The sequence below is a fragment of the Castor canadensis genome, chromosome 14 (assembly GCF_047511655.1).
Source record: "Castor canadensis chromosome 14, mCasCan1.hap1v2, whole genome shotgun sequence".
NCBI lineage: Eukaryota > Metazoa > Chordata > Mammalia > Rodentia > Castoridae > Castor > Castor canadensis.
Window position 1 is genome coordinate 32,784,758 of NC_133399.1, and position 25,148 is coordinate 32,809,905.

Genomic DNA, 25,148 nt, shown 5'->3' on the forward strand with positions numbered 1-25,148 from the left:
ACCCAGGTTCTTACCAGTACAAAGAGTGGTGCTTCTAAGTTGGATCCTGCACCTCAGTGGGTTCCTTTGTGCACTCAAGGCCCTTGCCCTGACTCGCTGGGAGGATGAATCCGCCTTCTGGATCAAGCTGTCCTTTGGCACCTGGTGAGAGCTCTTCCCAGTAGTTGGGGGTATGCACTCAGGTGACAAGGGAGGTTGTAACTCACCATCTTCTGTAAGACCAGCAAGCCCCCAAGTAATGTTTTGGGAAATTATGAGCTGAGATAGGAGTCTCTGAGGCAGATTAGCAGGAAGTAACATTTATTGTGCCAGCACAGATCCAGTGGACTCATGTCCAAAGGCTGATCCCTGAGAAGATTTATTTTAGATTGGAGAGATATGGTCAATTTTGTAGACTTCGGTGTCTGTAGGCTGAGCAGTAATTGTGGTAATGTTAATAAGAGGATAAAATTCAGTCTTGCATGGGCACATGCATATGTTCTTCTGACCAGCTGTATCTGCCTTTCTGCCTCCCCATGTCCTCATTTACAAAGAAGTGCCAGCTGGTTTGTGTATGTGGAGCACATAGTGGACCATCTTCTGAAGAACAGTGATCTGTGTTACTGGTGAGCATGAGTTGTATTTCTTCACACTTTCCTTTGCAGGTAGTAAATATAGTTTATACTCCATCCAAAGTAATAGCCACCTCTTACTGTTTACTGTAATAGCTATCTCTTCTGTATGTTAAGGAATAGAATATAGCATTTAATCTTATACAACAGAAGTAATATATTTTTTTCATGGTACTGGGGCCTCATGCTTGCTAGGCAAGCCCTGAATCATTCCACCAGCCCTGTGTTGTGTTGTGTATTTTTGAGATAGGCTTTCAGGAACTATTTGACTGAGGTGGCTTCAAACCACAATCCACCTAATCCGTGTTTCCTGAGTAGCTACAATTACAGACATACAATACTGGCACCCAGCTAGTAATATCTTTCTTATGATATAGCATATAAGGAAGCATTAGGTATTAAATTGTGTTATTTAATACCTAATGGAAATAAGCAACTGCCACTAATATGATTTACAGGATGGAATGACTTTTTAAATATACAACTTAATTTTAAATTTTTAATTGGAATAAAACAGATTAGATATGACATATTACTCATAAAAATTAATTCTAGAAGGTTAAATAACTAAGTGAAAGTATGGAATAACTTTAGGAAAAATCTACTTGTGCTCCAAATCTAGTAACCTTAAATAATCATTTTCAGAATAAACATTATTTGGGGTTGTATCTGCCACAGCCATTTACACTTAACCACCTTGGGTGCTTCAATTCCTGCAGTTTCCTGCCCTCAGCATTATAGAGAAGCCAAAGAACAGACTTAGGATAATCCTTTCAACTTGTGTACAAAATGAAACAAGGCTCAAATTTATTTCAGAAGAATGGTTTTCACTGAGAGTTTAGAGTTTGCGCTGTTCTTCTGTAAGACACAATTAGACTAAAACACTGCATTTGATTTTGAGAAAATCAGGAGAACCTTGGGGCAGTAAAGGAAATGCTTATAAACTGTAGCTTTCTAATGTTTCCTAGCAAAGTCATCTTCATTTCTCAAAATACAGCTTTTGCTTTTTTTTTTCTGTACTGGTGTTTGAATTCAGGGCCTACAACTTGAGCCCCTTCACCAGTCCTATATTTATGATAGGTATTTTTGAGATAGGGTCTCACGAACTATTTGCCTGATCTGGCTTCAAACTGCAATTCTCCTGTTCTCTGCCTGCTGAGTAGCTAGGATTACAGGCATGAGCCACTGGTGCCTGGCAACTTTTTCATTTCTAAAGATATCAAGCTCAATAGTTCCCCACAAGTGTTAGTTACTGAGGGGAATAGAATGTTAGTAAGATAGCATGGTTAGGTTGAGCACATAGGAATTGAGCTGCATAAGGAAGGATGGTAGGTGTGGTGCCAGGAGAAGAAGAGGATACCTGGGAGCTGGAGGGGGGGAAGATGGAAAATTACCCTGATTTAGCCTGGCACTGGGACAGATTTCTGCTGCAGCTGAACCTCCAGGGATAAGGAGCAATGGGAGTGATAGGTGAGAGATGGAGGTCTGCCTGGCAGCAGAGGTAATTTAGTGAGGAACTAGATGCTGAGCAAATTGCTTCATTTCTGGAGCATGAAATGTGAGGTCAGGGAATACAATAGATGAGACTGTAGAGTAGCTGTGGATCACTGGTGGCACCCAGATTTGCATGTGCTGTTGCAGTCCATTCAGAACATAATGTCCTGGCAGTGAGCTCAGTGTTTTCACAGAGTTTGGTTCACAAAACATTATACAAAAGTTACTTGGTTATAACTTATAATTATATCTTACTAACGTACTTACATGATTGGTGATGTGTTTGTGGCAGGGTCCCAGAATTTGTGTGAGAAAAGCAGTTTGGAAATTGGCTAAAGAATGCATATGACTGCACAACCTCCAGAAACAGATATTTCACTATAGTCAGTGAAGACTTTGAGGAGGTGAGATGGGATCATTAGTCCTTGTCTTGAGTTTGTTTATGCCATGTGAATATGGCATAAATTGCCTAAATACAGCTTTAAAAGTTTCCTCTGTTAAGCAAAGAATATATTTTGTATTTTTCCAAGTGACATCTGCAAAAATATGTTTCCTTCTTGTGTTGCCTGCTCTCCTCCCAACATCGCCACATTTAGTTATAGCATTAGCTTAAGGTTAAACTGACATTGTAGATAATTAAAATGGGAAACTTCAAATACAAAAAGTTAACCCAAGCATTGCAGACCTTCTACAATTGCATGTGTAAAGATTTAGGTAGACAGATGACATATTTATGCAGTGGGAGCTTCTGTCTGGTGCTGAGAACTTTGCAGCACTGATGATCAATGGCACCTGGGGATTAGTAGAATTCCTGTAAAGACCTGTAAGGCAAAAGTGAAGCATCTGAGTCAGAAGCCCTTTCAGTTCTGAACACAAGGAGCAGAGAGAGGCTGTGGGTACCAGTAGGTACCAAAAGCCTGTTCCCAGAGTGACAGCTCATAGTTGCTGCTAGTGGTGTAGCCCCTGTGAGATGATTATCCCATTCTATCTGGCTCCTTCTGTCAACAGTTTACCCACACATAATTCCAACATCTTGTGATTTAGGCTGATTATTTTGGTACGATTTAAGCATAACAAAATCCTTCTTTTGGGAAGGATTCTAGTAAGTGATCCAGATTTAGGTGCCAGGGAGGAACTAAGATGCCTTAGAACCATATTGTATTTTACTTATGCTGGTTGTTTCTGGCAAAGATTTGTGTACAGTATAGCCTCCAAAAGATAACTGTTGAAATGATTTCTATAAATATTTAAAATCCTCTCAATGTAGGGACCCTCTGATGGTAGAGATGGTTGAAATAGTAGAAAAGTCAGTACTTTCTTTTTCAGAGACAAACTTGTGGCATTTTATGAAGTAAGCCATCTGTATTGGTGATAACTGTCCTACAGCCCAGATTGGCACTTTAATGAGCTTTTCAAAGATATCAGAGATTTCTAAAATGAAACATGCCTGCATTCACATTAACTCAGCATGATCTCTTTGTTCCTAAAGCGCTTCTGCTTTGAACTTTGTTTATGACAGGTAGTTTGCATTGGGTCAGTGGCAGAGCTTGAAGAACTGTCAGGAGCAAAGGTCTCAGATCTCCCATAGAGAAAGGTCAGTTTCTGAATGTTTGATTCACTTCAATCCTAACATCTTCTTGTTAAAACACAATCTGCAGTAAATTTCAGATCTGCACTCATACAGCACTAACTTGTTAATAACATGTAAGTGGATGCTGGTGGTATAACATAGCAAATTATTTTAAAATTGGAGTAGGAAAGAATGAGAAGTATAGCAAACATGTAAACCAATGATATGGTCATTTATTTCAACACTTCATACATCTCATAGCACAGTAGGTTTTTTTCATAACCATCACCACAAACACACAAGTAGTGCATTGTGCTATACCCTCTTGATCAGTATAAAGTCACAAAGTGATAGAAGTTTTTCAGCTCCATTGTAATCTTATGGAACCACCTTTGCACAGAAGTTCCTTGTTTACCAAACCTTTATGACACATGAGTGCATTATCTCGTCAGGGCTTTGTGTTTCCTATTGGCAGTTAAACTGCAAGTTCTCCTGTGATTAAAGTAATAGAAGTGACCACCTTTCTGTTTGATAGCATTGACCACCTGACCATTCCATCACACTGTGGGAAAGGATCTTTGTGGAGGATCTCCGAAGTGTTTGACTGCTGGTTCTGCTGGTTCGAGAGTGTCAGCAAGCCCTATGCTTAGCTTCATTATTCGTTTGAAAACAAGAGGGAATTTGAGGATGTTTTTCCTTCAGACTTCATCACCAAAGTCATTGACTAAGTCAGAGGATGGTATACCCCTTCTTGCATTTTTGTTGATTTTATTTTATTGATCAGGTATTTTACTGAGTACCTGCTTGTTTGCTTGAAATCATTTACTTAAATGTTTTTGTTTCCTTTTTTAAATTTTGTGGTACTGTGACTTGAATTCAGGGCCTACATCTTAGTTTTGAAACATAATCCTCCTGAGTTCTGTCTCCTAAGTAGCTAGGATTACATCAAGAGCCACCAGTGCCTGGCCCCATTTACTTAAATGTTTAATGAATGTTTGCAACAAGATAATAGAGTAGGTGATGGAAATGTGGAAGGAAGTTGGAAATCTGTTCAAATGTTGAGTTTATAGGCTTACAAATTCAAATTACAGAAAATCCAGATTAGAGGAGTGTGAATGTGTGTGTGTGTGTGTGTGTGTGTGTGTGTGTGTGTGTGTGTGTATGTGAGAGAGAGAGAGAGGGAGAGAGAGAGAGATTTGGGCCCTGTTTATCCTAACTGGAAAAAAAGGTTTAGTTTCCTTCTTTTTGTGGATGGGTTTTGCTGGTTTGCTGTTCCTTATGCAGGGATGTGTTTAAAGAACTGCTTTGATGTCAGTTTCTACGTTATCAGTTTGTGTTCCTAAATTCAAGCCTTAATGTTATGCAATGTGCCATTTTCACATTACAATCCATTTTCCTGTAGAAACAGCTTCTAGGAACAAAAACATGGAGTTTGTGTTTTTAGAGAGGGCTAAATGAACAGTAATCTTATTTTTCTAAAGAGAGGTGAAGTCTGGCAGTTGTTAATGTTCTACTGTGGATCCCATATCCTCACTCTCTGCTTCCCATTCCCTCAGGCCTGGGCTACCTCCTGGGCACCAGGGACACTCTTTGTTGGAACTGAAGGAGGGTATTTATTTTAGAATTGTTGTTGTCTGGTGTCCTCATGAGTTCATGTTCCTCAATGCTCTTGTAGTGCAGGATCAGGTCAGGATGACATAAGTAAATAACTCCAGGGACAACAGGAGCATGTCAGGGTAACAAGTGCACCACCCCTGGAAAATGTTTGGTGTGAGCTATGTGTAAATGACAAGCATGATACCTGATAGAATAAAGGCATTTTCTATGTTCCTATAGTCCACCTGTTGACTTTTGCATGAGTGCTTTTCTGCACCTTTTGTCATCAGTATCCCACAGGATAGGTGAAATGCTCATTCTCAACATGCATTTCTGGTGGTCCTAAGGGACCCCCACGTGCAGCCTATGGCTCTTTACATTGACTCTCAAGAAGATAGTGAAGATCCTCCACTTGGGGTCCTGGTAGGAGAAAGAGGGTCACCACATCACTGCAGGACTTTATTTAGTCAATTTTTTAAAAAATTTGGATTTAGAAACCAAAGGCTCTAATTTGATTGATCTGCAGTTGGTTCCATGCATCTGTATCTTTTAGGGCTCCTCACATGGTTCTGATTAATAACTACAATCATCCCTGTATGTGATTATCAAGTACAGAGGTTCAGTCCATAAGTCAGTATTTTTTCCCGTGCTTGTACTTGTTCTCTGTGCTTACTGAATTACTGTTTTTCAGGTTTTACACCCTGTTGGTGCTTGCCACAGCCCTATTTGGACAAACACCTTTCAAGAATGTGGATTGTGAATGGGTTTGTCCTGGGAAAGTAGGTGCACTCCTCTCCATGGTGACTAGTTCCCATTCCCCTGTTCATTTTTCACCCTGCAAGTTGTTGCTTTTCATAGCAACCTTGTTTTTTGTTGTTTATGTTATGCAGTACGGGGGTTTGAACTCAGAGCCTCATGCTTGCTAAGCAGGTGCTCTACCACTTGAGCCACATGACAGATATTTTAAGTGTTGGGGTTTTTGACATAGAATCTGGAAAACTATTTTCCCTGGCAGGCTTCAATCTTTGATCTTCCTGATCTCTGCCTCCTGTGTTGCTAAGATTACAGTAGTGAGCCACTGGCACCCAGCTAGAGCAATCATGATTTGGTTGGACCTCAACTACATTTTCTCTCTGAATAGAGGGGTTTAACAACACTAAATTCCAGCTCTTGTCCTCTTTTTCCTCCTTCTGCTCTCAGACTTTGCTGCTCCATTTCTTTATTTGTTTTTTGTAGTCCATGCTGGCCTTAAGTTGAGGTCCTTCTGCCCCACCCTCCCAAGTGCTGGGATTACAAGCCTGGGCCACTATGGCCACCCCGTAACTCCTCGTTAATACTTCTGTGCCTGACTCCAATCTTAGTTTTGTAACTGTATAGTACACAGTTTTCTAAGAAGGACTGTGAACATAAAGGGCCAGGCCTCATGGAGTTAAAGCAGGGGAAGATTGCCAAACAGCACTCCTGGTGATAACCCTAGCAGCAAAATAGTTAAAGTTAGCATATTGCTTATAGTCTTACTCAATCTGTGCATCAGTCCTGCAATGTTGATTTTGTTGTTGTTGTTTCCTTTATAATGCATGACGAAGGTCTGGGATCCAGAGACCATGAGTGCTAGGATCAGAGGTAGTGAGAGCCACACAAGTGCTCTACCCAGAGATTGCCTCCCACTGAGAATTTTTCCCTACTTTTTAGTACTATAGGGGAGTTATGCTTTTTCTTGCTTCCATTACCTGTAGTCATTGAGAATAAAAATAAACACAAGTAAATTTTAAATAAAACATTTACCTGTGGGAAACCCTCAGGACCCCAAATCCTCTTTGAAAGGAGTGAAGTCACTGTAGCTTTTGTGCAACAGCCCTAAGAGAGATTGCCACACTCCAAAAGGATAGTTACTGCACTCCCCTGTTCTCTCTTTGTGTGGGACTGGGAAAACCTGGTCCGGAGAACATGATGTTCCACACTTGGGCTCATAGTCATAGCACCATGACAGTTAATCTCAGTACAGAGGTCAAGGGAAACCTGGGGACTGCAACGTACTCCTTCCTGCTTTTCTGCACTGCTTAAATACACTCTTCAGAAAATAAACTACCACATTGCTGCTTGGCACAACCCCATGTTCCTGTCGTTATTAGCCATTCAAGCAGCCAAGACCAGAGTTGGAGCCCCCGCTGCACAAGTAAATTTAAAATAAAACAACATTTACCCACATAGACATTCTGCTTTATATGCAGTGTTTGGAGGAAGGGGATGACCCCTAACATTTGGTTCATCCTCATCTTGCACAAGGACATGTCCAGCCTCATTTAATCCTCAAAACTGAGATGGAGAAACACAAAGCACAGAAAGTGACCATAATTTGCTGAAGGTCACATTGTGCATGAATGGTAAATTCAAGTTTTGAATCCAGGTGATCTGCCTCTATAATCTGTATTTGTTTTGTTTTAGTTTGGTTTTGATTTTGGCTTTTTCTGCAATAAGGGTCTTGCTATTTTATATTTTCTCCAGGCCTCAAACCTTTCTTTTCTATATTTTGATGCTGGGATTGAAGCCAGGGCCTTATCCATGTTACAGACATGCTATACTGCTGACCTACAACACCCAACCTACTGTTCAATTTTTTAATTGAACTATTTACATCATTGTAGATTTGCATGTAGTTGTGTAAAATAATAGGAAAGGCTTGTACACTTTACCCAGTTTCTCCAAGTGGTCACATTTATAAACTATAGTATAATACCACAAACAGCATGCTACTGAGTCCACTGATATTATTCACATTTCTTGAGTTTTATATGCACTCATTTGGTTGTATGTACTCATAAATAACTTCCTCAGGTGTAAATTTCTGTATCCATCAGCACTGTTGAAAGTTTGACTGATTTCAACACCATAAACATCTCTCCTACTGTGTTGATAACCATACTTACCCCTCTCACCATTCCACACCCATTCCCAATCTCTGCAACCACTAATCTGTTCTTCATTTCTGCATTTCAATAATATTATGTAAATGGAATAACAGTAATACTCTAATTTGGGAGGATTGGCTTTTTTTATTCAGCATAATTGCTTAGAGGTCTTAGGTTGTTTGTACACAACAAAAGATCATTTCTTTTCATCGCTGAGGAGGGTTCATATCATGAGTATACCACAGTTCATTTAACTTTCCACCTCCATTTTTTGGTGCAGCAAAGGGCATCTAGAGTGTTTCTGTTGTATGGGAATTCTAAATAAAGATGTTGTGAGCATTTATTATTTTTTTATATGACTGTAAGCTTTCACTTCTCTGCAATATATTCCAGGACATCTTCCTGCTGTATTCTGCCCTGAAGCTTCCTATATACTTAGCACAGTATTTAAAAAGAGTTTATAAATGTCAGCAGTACAGCCTTATTGTTGTACCTTAACACTGCCTTGCATCTAAATTCGTTACTTCTTTCCATTTGTATTTATGTGTTCCTGTCTGTAGATAATCTGCATCTGTATACAAAGATCAAATGTGTTGCTAACTTACTTAATTGGTGTCTGTCTTTTGTTTTACAAGTGGTGGCCAAAAAATGAGCAAAGAAACAAAGAATTATCCTGATCCAGGTACAAAATGGCGTTTTGCCTTGTGTGTATTAATTGAAAGTATCTCCCATTTGATTCATTGCAATTCTTAACTCTGGCTCATAACTAAGCTTTGAAACATGGATTTCTATTAAATGGAGAGTTACATTGGCATGGTTGTTGATTTTAACCCCTAAGTATAGTTTTGTAAATGATAAGACATTTCTAACCTAGAAGTCTTTTTGTGGAAGAGAACGTGTTTTGCATTTCTAGGTCCCCTGTCTTGTTTGTATTAAAATAATCTCATCATTTATTTTAATTTTCTATTTACAGAGCCATAGAAAGTATATTTATGCAAGAGCAAATAAATTAATATTAAAGAGGTCTTAGAGAAATTTGAGTCACTGCTTAAAATAATCTGATCATGAAATCACAGTGTTCAAGTTGAAAGGAGTGTAGAAGTGTTGTTCAGCATCCTATGTCATAGCCAACACTCACCCAGGCCTATGGCCACACAACTTTTAGCAGCATGGTGTGGCCCAGGGGCAGATAGAGGAGCGGTGCCTTGACTCAGTGATCTATTGACTTGCCCTTGGTGCTGTTGTCTACTTGTCTAGTACTTTTCCGTGGTGAGGGCTGTCCTGCAGAATGTTTAGTAGCATTCCTGGCCTCTGCCACCTAGATTCTAGAATGCACTCTGATGGCCACTCCTTCTGAGACCAAGTCCACCTTGGATGGGTTGTGGATGGTGTCCATGGGAGAGAGAAAGTGGCTCTTGGTGAGGACAAAGCCAACCCAGGTGCTCTTTTTCTTGGTGCAGTATCATATTTTAGTTTGGGTTTACATCAAGTATGCCTCTTTACAATTTATTAGATGTCATAAACAAAGTAAGCGTTCTGTTTATTTTTAATTGGTCATTCAGAATACATACAATTTTCCCATTTTGTAGGACAATATGGAGTTTAATCTTCCTCTCTTAATATGTAAAGTAATAACATTTGCTTTGCTATCTATATCACTTTTCTGTGTAAATTTTCTGTCTCATAGGCTATGATATCTGATCAATTCCCCTGTGGTGAGGGCAGAGAACCTCCTCTTTTAGGAGGAAGGTGTGTGGGATGTCCCTAAGGACATGATGCTTCCCTGGTACAATGCATACCCCTTCTTCATCCAGAATGTCTTCAGACTCCACAAGGTATGTACTGGAGTGGGTTGTGTGTGTGCTAAGCTATGAGGTGGAGCTCTGGCAGGACTTAAAGGCCATGTTCTTCCTCCATCCAATATTTGATGGGGGTGGAGGACCCAGAGCCACAGAAGGACATAAATGAGTGTGCAACAGGTATCTGGAGTCCTATGTGGGACATGGGCCTCATTTGTAGAAGAGTTGTATCATGCACTTTTTCATCAGCCAGGTCTTTGTTCCAGAAATCCCTTGTTGAATGAGATGACCCTACTGTCATGGAACTGATGGAGCATAGAACTGGGGGAGACAAGAGTCAGAGAGAGCACCTTGTGAAGGGAAAGGGCAGAGCCTTGGGGACAGGTCCAGCCACTGCTGAGCATGGTCAGGGAAGGTCATTCTGTGGGATGGCATTGGGCTATGACAGCAGCTCTGGAGTGGTTGTTAGAATAAATGATACCAGTAATGATGTGAATGTGTCCTTCAGAGTTGTTACCTCACCACCCAGGAAGCCCACCCTGAGCTGTCCTTTGTCTGGGGCTACCTCCCCTGCCTCCAGCTGGCTAGTGTCAGGGTTCATCACCTTCATCACCAGCACATGTTCCTGTATGTGCTTTTAAGACCTAGGTGGGGTCATCTGACAGTTGTTCACACCTATAATCCTAGCTATTAATGAGGCAGAAATCAGGAGGATTACAGTTTGAAGCCAGTCACAGGCAAACAGTTCCTAAGACCCACTGTCTGGTAAAAACCCATTACAAAAAACAGCTGGCAGAGTGGCTCAAGCAATAAGAGTGCCTGCTTAGCAAGCCTGAGACCCTAAGTTCAAACCTCAGTGCTGCCAAACAAAAGAAGTCCCAGGTGGTGTCAGAGCCCCAGTCCTGTTCATCTTCTTATCCCAGCATCTATCAACAGAACTACCAGTAACTTCTTTTTGAGTGAGTGTATGGTATGATTCCTACCAGACCAGTCCCAGAAATAAATTAGAGTCCAGCAGTCTGCCACTCACTTCTGCTGTCTCTGTTTGGGTTCAGTTTCATCTACTAATGAACATATGTGTAGTAAATTGGATTGGTAATTGAGGAAGACAAGCATGTTCCAGTCTCCCAGGATTCCTTTCTTTGTAATCCTGCCACCTATTCTGCATGTTGTTTTGCCAGGTAGGGAAACCACTACATTGGCAGCTGAACTCTACACATCTCTGATGATGTAGAATTCAGCAATATAGGCTGAGTCACAACTGTTCACACAGAAGCCCATCTGGACATAAAAAAGATGTGGACTGTACCCACCAAGAGGTGCTTAACCTTAAGGAAGAAGTCACATTACCACTGCTCTGTCAGCCTGTTTTTGGTGCTGCCTGCAAAACAGGGTGTTTGGTGAGTTTGGTTTTCAGGGCAGAGACAGGTAAATGGGCATTTAGGATCAAGGAGGATTTTTGCAAAGCAAAAGAAGGAAGGATAAAGTATCATAGGTAAAATATATGCTGAAGCACGGAAACTAATTCTCAGTTCTTGTTTTCAATTGTGAACAACTCTGTCCTTCCTTCCTCTGACTTAAAGTTATTAAACCCTACACAAGATTTTCAAATAACTCTCACTTCACAGTCAAATCTTTAAGGGAGAGAAGTATTCTTTTGTTTTTATTTTTGTTTTTTCCAACTAAGTTTTCTTCATTTCACTGAAAAACCATAAGTAACTGAAGACTTAATGTCCCAACCTAGTGCTAATCTTAAAAGTACTGCTGAATATCAGAAACTTAGACTACCAATATGTTTTGGGTTGTTTTCATGTTTTTGCTGTTTCTTTCATATTTAATGATGTAAGAGATTGTTTCTCTCATGGAAACAAACTTTCCCACCATGCAATTAACTTTTCATTAATCATCTCTTTATAAGAGGAAGAAATAGAATTACTTTCCAACAAGAACACAATTAGAGAAAGTCCTAATTTCACAAACTCGTGGATCCTGTCTCTCATGCAGCCACTCATGGTGTTCCTTGATACCAAAATGGCAGGCGAGTCACTCTTGGACTGTCCTCCTAAGGATAAGGATGGTTTATTTTCTTTGTGATTTTTCTTTTGGTATTTTTAACCACTTATCTTTATAAGCATAGTAGAAACTTAGAAGATAGGAGAACAACAGATAAATAATTGTTTCCTTTACTATCCAAATATAAATTTGTTAAGGCTTGTTGTTATAGAAAGGTGTTTGTTTTGACTCGGAACAGTGTTGCACCCTTTTAATCCCATCTACTCAGGAGACATAAATCAGAAGGATTGCTTTTCATGGATAGCCCAGGCAAAAAGTTCGTGAGGCCCCATCTCAACCAATAAACCTGGCCATAGTTCCTGGCATGTGCCTGTTGTCCTAGCTACCCAGAAGGTATCAGTAAAAGGATTAGAGTACAGCCTAGCCTTACCAAAAAAATAACTAAAGCAAAAATGATCTGAGGAGTGGCTCAAGTTATAGTACTTGCCTAGCAAGAGCAAGGCCCTGAGTTCAAACTCCACTAGTGTTTTTAAATAAAGAAGAGAAAAGGTATTTGTTTCAATGCTCCAGGAACCCTGGGTGAGGAATGCCCAAGCTGCCTCATCCCTCTGCGAATGAGTACGGGCTTTAGCACTAGACAACCACGTATTCAAAATGCAGCTCTACCACTCCATTCCTACCGAGATTGTTACCTCAGGTTTATGAGCCTCAGCTTCCTATCTGCAAAATGCCTGGTAGGATTACTGTAAGGCCTAGAGATGATGTACATAAGCAACTCATAGAAATAGGGGCTCAATAAGTAGTGCTTGCTAATGCATTTTTTATTTCTTGTTAGGTCTATTTTCATTATTAAACAAATAGTTCCTGTCCATTAAAAAATAAACTAGAAAATTCAGAAAAGTATAATTTAATAGACTTTTCCCCATATTTTTGTTACCTGACAACAGTGAGTTTGGTTAGGAAAGTAGATTATGTTGGCTTCCTCAAGGTTTGTAACAGACCCAATCATAAATCCTGGTAAGAAACTGTCTTAAATACCTCAGACAATCTGGTGAAATGGGCAGGCAAATGCCTTCATCACACTGAATGCAAGAGGTGGAGACAGATCTTCGTGTATTCTCAGAGGAGGGTAACCTGCCTTCTTTGCATCCTATTTGTCAGGGGCAATTGAGTTCAGCCTGGTCACCTGTACTCAGCTCTCCCTTGAGCAGTTGATGCCACTATACTTGACAATTGAAGTAAATCAATCATTTGAAGGACACTACCACACTGTTAAACATGCATAAGGAACATGACAGTGAGACTCTTGCTCAGATTGACAAAATGAAGATGAGAACAAATGCAAGGCTGTCTTCTGCCAGGGAACATCATTGATGGGAGTGTGCCACTTTTTCTCGGACTCAAGCTATTACGCAAGTAGGTGGGAAACAGGATTGTTGTCCTGGGCCGCTGCATGACTTCCCATTTAGCTGGACCCACAATTACTTCCTATTAAACCAGAGCCAGTGGGCCTAAGAATTAGAAATCACGAGCCACATGGTAAGGGTCATGTGCAGGAGACCAGGCACAACCATGTGGAGAGGAACTCCTGACCCAGACTACTCAGCTCATTACTCAGCATTGCTGGCCTGCCCTTCCATGCCTGCAGCATCCTCATCAGCAAGCGCATGAAATGCCTTACCTCACAGAGTGGTGATGGCATCTTTTGGGAATATGTGGGTACATTAGTGGCCTCAGCAGTACCTGCTGTTGCCCCCATGTTCTGCAGGCTCATGACATTTGAGCTTTATTTACTCACAAAGAGTTGAATCCTGAATGTAGGAAACACAAGCTTCCCAGAAAGCAAACAGTATGGTGAACCACAGAAATAATTTAGACTGACCTCAATCATTACAATCATCTGTCGAGGAGTGTGTATCCAGCTAGTGACTCTGGCCCTGAGTTCTGGACTTGGTGAACTGCAGCACAGATCCTCCCTGTAGCTTGCAACTTCTCTCCTCATTAACTTAGACCAGGAGCCTCATTAACATTCATTGAACACTTCTCACTAATATAAATTAGGTTTATTTATAAATTTTGGTCTTGTTCCTTTTTTTTTCTTTTTCTGTACTGGAGCTTGAACTCAGGTCCTTCACTTTAAGCCACTCCACCAGCCTAATTTTTGTGATAGGGTTTTTTGAGATAGGGTCTTGTGAACTATTTGCCTGGGCTGGTTTCAAATTGCAATCCTCCTGATCTCTGCCTCCTGAGTAGCTAGGATTACAGATGTGAGCCATTAGTGCCCAGTGGTCTTGTTCTTTTTATTTTTGGTGTTGTGCAACAGAGTTTTAACTAAAGGCAAGGAGAAAGAGAACATTCTTAAAATAAGCCTTGCCTCAAATAAGATTGGATCATGCTCTCTGAGTTCCTGACTTCTAATCATTCTTGTGGTTCTGGGACTTGAACTCAGGGCCTTGTGCTTGCAAGGCAGGTGCTCTACCACTTAAGCAGCCCCTCTGTGAGTGGATAAGGTTTTGTGAACTATCTGCCTTGGCTTTCAAATCCTTCTAACACATCAAAATACCTTTCTGTTTCCACTGGCAATTTTAGATTTCTGTCCTTGTTTATTTTAGCCCTCTATAAAATCTGTTCTAGTTTGGTAATAGCCTATACCAGTTTCTCAACAGTGGCACTATCAACAGATCAGGCCAGATCATTCTTTTTGGTAGGATTTGTGCTGTATGTTGTAAAATGTCAAAAAGCATCATTGGCTCCCCTCTGTAATTGCTAGTAGCATTCCTTCCCACCCCATAAATTGAGATAATCGAAAATGTCTCCTTAGGCATTGCCAGATTTCTTCTGAGCAAAATGGTTCCTGGTTTAGCCTTACTAGCCCGGGCTCTGCCTCTTAGCATCTGATTTAAGCTTTCTGTTGTTTTGTTGAGGAACAAGGTAGTACAGTGGAGAGAATCTGCGCTTTGTGGTACACTCATGTTGCACAGTTCCACATGTGCTATGCTTCCCATAGTTGTGTGGGTCAGACTTTGAGACACACAGACCTTGTGGGCTTGCATATGGCTCTCTCATTTTGTGTAATCCCCTAAACACCTTGGCTGCTATGTAGTGCATTCACAATAAGTGAGTCGTCTGTGACTATTTCATTCTGATTCTCATTATCACCTTACTGAATAGATCATCTACATAGAAGCAACTGCTCGTTCTTTATTGTATGCAGCCCTCCTTCCACCCCAATGCCTGGCACAGGCTGCTTGACTGATTCTTTCATTTTTGTAGGCTTTATAGGTTTTATACTGTGATTCCTTAACTTGTCAAAATTGTAGATATTCTGACCTACCACTATATTGAATGAACTATAGAAGGTTAAAGGTAAGAACATGGTGGTGGGAAAATCAAAGAATGTATGAAGTTTGAGAGGAGAAATGCATGAAGGAAAGAGAGCAGCCTAAACGAAAAACAGCAACATTGTTAACAGCTATTGTTGAAGCTCTTTTTTCTTTTCCCTATATATTAACTGTTGGTTTTCATTTGATAGACAGGGACCTATAAGTTCTAGAACTCTTTCTTGTGTATTTTCACAACACAATTGTAGACAAGTCATACTGGGGAGAAAGTGTCCAGGCCCATGCAGTATTAACTGAGCAGACTTCTTAGAGTTCAGCAGATATTGTCAGGTTTGGCTGTAATCTTGCTTTTGCCCCCTAGAGACAGTTATTTATCAAGTGTCTGCTGTCTGCCAAACTCTTCCTTAGCTGTTGAAAGTTTAGGTCGTGCATAGCATGAGCCCTGTTATAGTGGGTCAAGAAAGGGAGTGATAACGTCCTCACTACAGGCCAGTTGAGGATTCCCACCACCCATTAGTCCTGTTTTACAATGTGTTATTGATAAAAATATGCAGCAAAACTATAGTTTCATATTGACTAATGTATGTTAAGTACACTTATATTTATTATATATATGTATCTAGAAGGGCATATGCCAAGATGTTTATAGTAGTTCTCTCTGGGTAAGTTAACTGTGGTTGGCTTTTATTTTCTCTTCTTTTTTGTTATCATTATATTTTTTTTCTTTAATGAATTAAGCACACCGTATATGTACTTTTAGAAATTTCACCTAAAGGTATTTTCAAATTTTCTGTCAACAACTATTTCTGTATATTGCATGTGAATCCATTCTATTCTCAGCCTTCAGATCTATAGTCAGTCTTCACATTCCAGTTAGGAAACCCCTCCCTATCTACTGACACACATGAGAGAGACAGTCAGAGGACAGCAGACAAGTGTCACCTTCTGGCCTTCCTCACTGCCCTGCATAGCCATGATGGCATGACCCCAGTTAGCTGGTGGTTGCGGACATTTCTGTTTACTCTGTCTGCCTTGCATACTCTTCGTAGGTTGCCTTCTTAAAATTAAACATTTTAAACATTTTATTTATTTTTATAATACACACATACTTTTAGCAGTTCCTTTGTTTGGTTTCAGTTTTTTGTGGTACTGGGGTTTGAACTCAGGACCTCATGCTTTCTAGGTAGGTGATCTACCACTTCATACATGCCTCCAATACCCCCTTTTTTCCTTTAGCAATTTATTATGTTTAATATTTGTTTCTTTTTTATTCACTAGGATGAAAACAGGATGGAGGATTTTGTCATGGCCCTGGAGACCTTGTTTAGTGTCCTGCTTTCTCTGTGCAGACTGATGGTGAGATGCTTGGCACCTTTCTAAAACTCTGTATAAAATTTCTGAAATTCTGTTTAAAAGTATTAAGACAGTTTGTAGCCAGTCACCAGGGGTTCAGAGCTGTCATCCTAGATACTTGGGAGGCTGAAATCAAGAGGATTGTGTTCAAGGCCAACACAGGCAAATAGTTCACAAGACCCCATGTCCAAAATAACCAGAACAAAATGGGCTGGAGGTATTCCTCAAGGAGTTTAGCACTTGCTTTGCAAGTGCAAAGCTCTGATTTCAAACCCCAGTCCCACAAAAAAGGCTTATATCTCTAGTTTCTTTGCAGAAATTTTATTAGCTCATATATGTCAAGTAAGGGCTAATAAATAACACATTCTTAGTTGTTATAGTACAGTACATGGCAGGATTATTCCAGTTAGATAAGGATCTACAGTTAAAGAGGTAAGACATACTTTATCTCAATGTGGATTCCATAATTGTGAGTGACCAGGAGGTTCCTGAACTCATATTTAACTGAAGGAGTATGTTGTAACATTCACAACTTATCAGTGAAAGAAAAATGTAAAGGAATTGTTTGAAATAAGTTTCTATTAGTTAAATTATTAATGAAATAATGCACAAATGAGAATGCTGCAACTTTAATTTCCTGTATCCTGTTGTGCTCCAATATGTTACAAAACAATTTCTTCCATAGCATTCGCAGAAGGAGAATCTGCCTGGTGTAAGGTCATGTGCTTGTTGCCTTCCACATCTGACTTCATTCACCTGTATCCTGTGAGGCAGGTGGTATTTTCCCCAGTTTACAGATGAGGTTTCTGGAGTTTCAGATGTTTGGTCCTCTACAAATACTGACTTGTCTGGTGTTTGGTCAGGGGCTCCTATTTTTGGGACATCCAAAAGTCTAAATATTTTGGGTCCTCTAACTATAGTCCTGCTACTGTGCTTCATAATTATGAGGTCATTTCTCTTTCATAAATGTTTAGTAATTCAATGCCCATGCTTGTGCATATTACTATGACGTTCTCTAAAGTGGTTAGTTACCATGTCTCGGTGTGAGATCAGCTGAGAATGGCTCCATATGAATGACATGATGTCTTTGGTCCTCACACAGGCCCCCTCACATCATTTCTCACTGAATTGATGTACCAGAATCTAAAGCTCCTGATTGATCCTGCTGCTGTCCAGGACAAGGACAACTCAGCATCCACTACCTCATGCTGCTCTGTGTTTGGTAGGAATCACCTAGAGAAAAGCCTCTCCTAGGATGTGGGAAGGCAGGGAAGTTGCATGTGGAGACCCAAGCTCCCAGGGAAGGAATGGGGAGAGCAAGCAGTTCCTGCCTCAGCTGTGTGTGACCCTTACCCCAACTAAGCTGGTGTAGCTTCACCTCAGTCTCCAGATGGGGCCTGTCTTGTTAGGTGGTAGGAGGCATGCTGAGTGAGGATCCCATTTGAAGCTCTGTGGCAGGTGAGCGCACTGCATGCCCCTCAAGGCAGGGCCTGAGTGATGTCCTTCTCAAGATGCCATCTCTTCATCACTTAAGCATAACTATTGTTTGGATTTTTACCTTTTAAATTTCATCTCTTTCCTATTCCTACCTCTGCCAATCAGAGAGGAACTTATTGAAAAGAAAACCCAGAGTGCTGTTTCTGGAATGCAGTCTGTTGATTGAGCTTGGGCAAATGATCTGAGATTGCAAAAATATTCCAGTAAAAATTTGATGTTTTATTTAGATGTTTCAAAGCACAGATCTAAATCATTATGTCTTTGGAATGCTCTTTTAACACACAAAACTTCCAGTAATGGCATTTTTTTCCTTTCTGTAGTAAGGTTATGAATGACTCGGTACTAGTTTAGTGTAAATACTCCGGGGCTTGCGCATCAGGTAAACATTGGGCATTAAATTTTTCTGTGGTTTGCAGAGTTGGTTGCTTAAGTGAATTTTCTCCTCCCTTTTCCTCCTATTATCCTTTGAAAGAAATTGTGATTGTCATCAAGACCCAGAAGCTCGTAAAGATATTACATCTTTGGAGAAGTAAATCACTGAAGTAATGTAAATGATGTAAATGTAATTGAGGTAATGTAAATCTGTTTTGGGCCCAGACTTTTTCTTTGAGATTATTTTGATAAATATTCCTCAATAAAGTTCTTTTTCTTGTACATACGCATATATATATATATAAAATAACCAATGAAATTTTATTCTTTGAAATAATCTTGAGTTTTCAAAATATTGTTGTAATTCTTTTTAAAAAAATTCCTTCCATTGGGCTGTTGGGGTGGCTCAAGTGGTAGAGTGCCTTTTTAGCAAGTGTGAGGCTCTTACTTCAAGTACTAGTACCACCAAAAACAATTCATGTTCAGTGAATTTCTTTACCTTTCATTTATTACGCTTATCCACTTCTTTTCCCCAAAGTACTTTTTGGTAATGAACAAAAAAATCTTTGTACCTTCAAATGATGCAAGTAACAAGTGGCCACATACTATAATGATGACACCTAGCTTAGCATGTGCCTGATGTAAGGGTCTTCTCACCCTGTATGTCTCTGGGGTCTTGTTTCCCATCATGTGCACATACATATACTTTCCTTCACATTCCTGTTTCTTTCCACATGCAGGCAGGTTTTAACTTGCTATTTCATTTTAGTACATCTTTTGGTCATCTGGTTAGTGTTCATTTCCTGACTACTTCATAATTTGTTTAAATAGTCTCCTATGGATTTTGAATAGATTTGAGAAGTAGAGGGTGAGGTTCAGAAGTTTAAACTGTAGTGTCAGTTGTCTTCTCAAACAAATGTTTTTCATTTCATTTTTATTTTTTTCACAGGTATTTAAATACATAATTGTAGAAAATGATAACTTCTGTATTTGGATTTGAATTACTTGAAGATTTTATACAAACACTAGAAGCCAGCAAAAATTGGATTATGCATTCTAAAATGATTGCCTGTACACATGTATAGAAATAGAATTTTTTATTATATTAGAAACAGAACTTAAAAAATAAAATATCTGATCTCTTATAATGGGATTAATTAATGGTTAAATATAATGACAAAACTAGATGCTCCCTTGTTATGTCTCAATCTACACTTGTGGTACCCCATTTTCATATGTCCTAGTATGTCATCACTATTCCCTGCTGTGTGGGAACTCTGTGACTAGCAAAAAGGGGTATGAAATTCGCTGAGTCTTCTGGTTGACTGATAGTTGATCATGGTGCTCTGAAATGGCTTGTGCAATTCAGAAGTCATATTTCTGGAGCCCTCTTTCAGATCTGCCTTGATAAGAGGTGTTTCCTTCATACCATATAATTCAGTGTTTTTAAACTGCATTTGTAGAGTTGTACAGCCATCACCACCATTTCAGACCATTTTTGTCATCCTATAAAGAAGGCCAGTATCTATCCAATTTTAAATTGTATTTTCCCCATAAATTTGATCCTTCTCTCACAACCATCCATCCATCTTCTTCCTCTGGATTTACTTAACTATGGGCACTTCATCTAAATGGAATCATAAAATTTGCAACCTGTGTGTCTGGCTTATTTCACTTAGTACAGTGTTTTCACAGTTCATCATGTTGTAGCATGTCCTAGTGTGTAATTCCTTCGTGTTGCTAAGTGATATTCCATTGCTTGGATATCCCAAATCTCATTTACCCATTCACAGTGGATAGACATTGGGTCTATCAGGAAGAGTGCTGCTGTGGATGTTCATGTACATGTTTTTGTGTGGATTAAACTTTCCATTTCTCACATTTTTGTTTTGTCTCTGGAACTGACCTTAGGGATTAAATGTTAGAAAACTGACACTGCCTACTGATAAAAACAAGTATGGTATTTGACTAAGAGCAGAAGCAGATCACATGGTCCTTGGGAAGCACCTGAAGAGAGCTTCGAATCTCCAATGATGTCCATCAAGCAGCTGAACAGTAAGGAGTTGGACCAGTTCCAGAAGAGTGGTGGGTGTTGTCTCTCCCAGGGCTACATTCATACCCTCAAGCCAGACTGTTTCATACTGAGGCTCCTATTAAGATTTTGCTATCACATCCTCTTATTAAAACCTTTTCCTATTCATAAAATGATTATTAAAAATAATTCTGATAATTTACAAAGAAAATTACAATGATGCCATTCTAACCTACATATGGGCCTGCATTCTGTTGTTTAATATGCAGCCTATTTTGTTGCTGGCACACTGTTAAAATTCTGGCTTTTCCTTCTACTTATATATACCCCTATAGTCACAGTTTTAATGGAGATGATACTAAAATGGAAATCGCATTATAATTTTAAATTTCCCATTTTTCACTTTTATATGTTATACTTTCTTTCCATTTTTCTATTATACATGTTCACTTTATAATATAAGCAGTTTATCTAACCTTGAAACTGCCATTTCACTAGCTGCATAATTTTCCTTCACGAGTATAGTTGATGCTTTTCTAACTCTCTTTCTGTCTTTCTCTATCTCTCTCTGTCTCTGTCTCTTATGTTTTGCAGCACTAGTCTTTGAAATCAAGGCCTCATCTACTGCCACAGTTCTTTTGCTTTCTTTTTAGATAGGGTCTTGTGCCTTTGCCTGAACTGGCTTCACACTGTTGTCCTCCAACCTCTGCCTCTTGGGTAGTTTGGATTACAGTGTGCCACCATGTCTGGCTTCAGCTCTTTTATTGCTGGTGCGTTAGGTGGTTTCTACTTTACTCATAGTACAAATAACATTGCAATGGATACTTTTGCATGTAAATATTTTGTAGCATGATAGGTAGCTAGCTATGGGAAACAGCATACTGTCACTGTCATTTTAAAGTGAGACTTCACTTTTGCATGGTGTCTGTCTAGATAGAAATTATTGAATCAGGTGGATGGACTGCAGGGTAGCATCAAATTCTAGGAGCACTCACATGGTCCTGGAAATCGGCCTTCCCTCCTGAGAGAGCAGGAACCCTGGGCCTTCATGGCCAGGAAATGATGAGGAGTGAGATGAAATGTTATGGAAAATGGAAGGGCTATTCCTATAATTCTTTCAATTTTGAGATACAATTAACAAATTATTAGCAGCTAAATATAAATGCAGCTGTATATAGCAACTAAAACTTGATTCATTCCTAATTCAACTCAAAATATTAAATTAAGAAGATATTTGATTAGCCTTCAAGTTACAAATCTAGGTTGTTTAACCAGATAGCTAAAACATCAAAAATTCCTGAAATAAGCCTTCTTGGAAACTGAAGTTTCTGAATAGACTGTTTTGTACCAATGGAGAACAGAAAAGTTTTCAGAACAGAGGGACCTAAAGTAAAAGTGACAGCCTGGTGCTTTTAGTCCAAGGGGACAATTGCAAGTGACCACAATGTGTTTCCCTGTATTGGAGCTTGCACTCAGCTGCCATCCACACAGTGTTTCTGCCTGTGTTGCTCAGCACTTCACACTGTCCTACTCATGTCATCCATATCACACCCTGTTAGCAGTTGGTCGAACACCAGGGTCATATAACCAGCAAGTGAGTTCACACAACATATTTTCTTGACTTCATCCTCTGTTCTGTGCTTAGGTGGTGACTGAATGCCTTTTGGTGCAGTCTCTTAGCTTTGGCATGTGTTTGGACCTGCAAAGTTTTATAAAATGGGCAACACTGGGGAGACTTAGCTGTCTTCAGGGCAGCATAGCATAGTCTAATGGCAATTTGTCACATCCTTGGCTACAACAGTGACAGGAGTCAGGGAAAATGATCTCTTATTGCTTAGGCCACTGTTCTGCTGTGGAATTTTCATCCAAAAAGGGCAGAATTCACTGGTAGTGGAGGACATCAACAGGGGGCTGATTGAATCTGCTTCTCCCACAGAGAGTATTGTATTGGAAGGCCATTAATTGCATAAAGAAGACATTTGCCTCATGTACACCTTTGATCAGGCCACAGGTGGGACTGTGCAGTTTGAAGCATACTCAGATGCTCAGATTTTTTTGTTCCCTAAAGCTTCTTTACCAAGGGATGAGGACAGGAGAAAGTATTTGACCCATGCCTTTCTTGACTGTGTTCAGAACTTGTGTCAAGATGAATAAGCCAGTCATTCATTTTGAATTGGGTCTATTGTACTTCTGCATGACCAGTCCTTAACATATACATTTGCTTATTCAATGCTTAAATAAGCATTCTGTAATTTTGTAATTGTCCTTAGTGTTGGATTACACAAAAATGAACCACACATTGAACAAGTCAGTCATAGACACAGAAAAATCAGCCAAGCTTTAATATTCTGCCTGATTAGTCATCGGGTAGAAATAAGTTCAGAGAAGCTCCTATGTAGAATTAGGATGGAGGAACAGAGTTTTTAGGAGATGCTCTGTGAATAAATTGTACACACTATTTTGAATTCTGGAATATTTTTGTCAGGATAGAAAAGAACATCTCTTTCTGGTCCTGATCAGAACTTTGCAAGCAAAATCTCCTGAATGGGAATGGGGATATTTCTGGGGCCCTGTGTTTAGCATGTTGCATGCAAAGGTGAGGTGGACCAACTTCTCCATAAATGGAAGGCAGCTTGCATAGGGTTAGATGTATACAAAACTCCACAAAGTCAGAGAGGAAGCTTAAAAGTAGTGAGAGTAGGCAGTTCTCTTGATTACAGGACATGCCAGAGGCCTGAGATGTACCTTCTGAGAGAAAAGTGGTCTTTTGATGCTTCAGAGTTTCTTCCTTCACACAGCTCACATGGGTCCAGAGTGTGAACTTTGTTAGTTTCACATTGCATTTACTGTGTGTAGAATATTCAATGGATAGTGCAAGTGGAAGTTTGCTTACATTAAGCCATTAAAAAAGAGGTAGATCTATACAAACAATATTGAAAATTCCAGAATATATTGTTAAATTTTAAAAAGGCATGGATAATATGTATGACATCATCGCATTTATGTAAAAACCCAAATAACTCAAAACTGAAGCAATGTGTGTTTGTGTGTATGTGTGTGTGTGTGACATACACACATATTGATAAGCATAAATTTCTTTTTTTTAAAGGTAAGCACATCAGCTTTAATACAACATAAAAATTAGTAATAAAAATTAAGACAGCTAAGCAAGCTCAATGTAAACAGCCAAACTGATTAAAGTATGGTCATTAAAAGTCCTTTCACCAGCAATTCATGTAATTTAGTGTAAGCCAGACTATCAATACGTAATAATATGCCCTTTCTTATCACAGATAGTCTGCTATATATCAAACTTGTGGCTAACCTTTTATATGTAACACAAGAAAAACTGAAATTATAAATTATCAGGAACAGGAGCAAGGATACAGGATAATAACACATTTTATATAAATTACAAAGGACAGGAACAATAAAAGTCCATTACTTTCTTCTTTAACTTAGTTTTGCAAAGTAAAGTCAACATGTACTATTTTCACAAACTGCTAAAAACACACAACATGGTGGCCCTTTCAAAAGACCGCAGTCAAAGATGAGATGTTATCTTGACATACTACAGTTCTTAGTTCCTAACTGGAGTTGAGCTTCCTTTCATTGTCTTCTTTAGGTAGTGGTAATTTGGCAAGATTTTCATTAAGAAATCAAGCTGTAGTGTCTGGGGCTGTGGTCTTTTAGTCTGCACCCGACGAAGGCAGTCTGCACCATACATCACTGTATTCTCAGGGTTGACTTCTCAAGTGTTTAGGTAGCCACAAGCCCCAATAATGCCCCTCGTCAGTATTACATTCCTGCCTACATATGCTTTTGATTCAATGACATTGATCTCCCATTTTCATGGCTTGGGAATAACAGCCAACTTCAAACACAGTATTGGTGTCAATGATCATAGGTTTGGGATCTGGATCTTCAGTGTCAGGGGTGATATTATTTGGGTAAGCATTTATGATAAGGGCCTCTCTTCTATTAGTTTACCTTCACCAATAATTATTGATCCAGCCTCTGCAATAATTCGTGCTTTCGTGTGGATCACTGACCTAGGTCATATAGTTACATCTCCTCTGATTTCACTTTCCACACATACAACTGCTCCAGGAGCAATCTTCTGGCTGTTTTGAGTCTTCTCCACCATTGTAAGCATAAATTTCTTAACAATGATTAGCTTTAGTGAATGTATGAAGCATAAGAGTATTATTTGAATTTCCAATGCAAATAAAAGATTCATTTGTTACATGTGGGCTTCTTTGTTAATAATAACTGCACATTGCTTCATCATCTTGATTTCAGGCATATCATTTGCACATTCAAATTGACCATGTTTCTAATTAAATCCCACTTCCATCCTTAAATCACATGTCTTTCTTTATAACCATTTTGAATATACCTTTACTGCCCTGCTACCTCTTAGTCTGTCATTTTTACTTGGCAAACTTGAGGCCAATTCTCTTTGCTCCTGTAGCTACATAGCTGAGTGTAGCTGGAGAAAAACCACAACTCATGCTGACGTCTCATTTTAAATTCCTGACCTCATACCAGGTGGGTTTTT

The 25,148-nt window shown here is 39.5% G+C and overlaps 2 pseudogenes; one reads left to right on the forward strand and one right to left on the reverse strand.

Moving 5' to 3' along the window:
* Positions 1-378: 378 nt before the first annotated feature.
* On the forward strand, positions 379-22,741 carry LOC141416224 (isoleucine--tRNA ligase, cytoplasmic-like; annotated as a pseudogene).
* Positions 22,742-23,704: 963 nt separating this feature from the next.
* LOC109678573 (dynactin subunit 6 pseudogene) lies at positions 23,705-24,734 on the reverse strand (annotated as a pseudogene).
* Between the last annotated feature and the right edge of the window lie 414 nt (positions 24,735-25,148).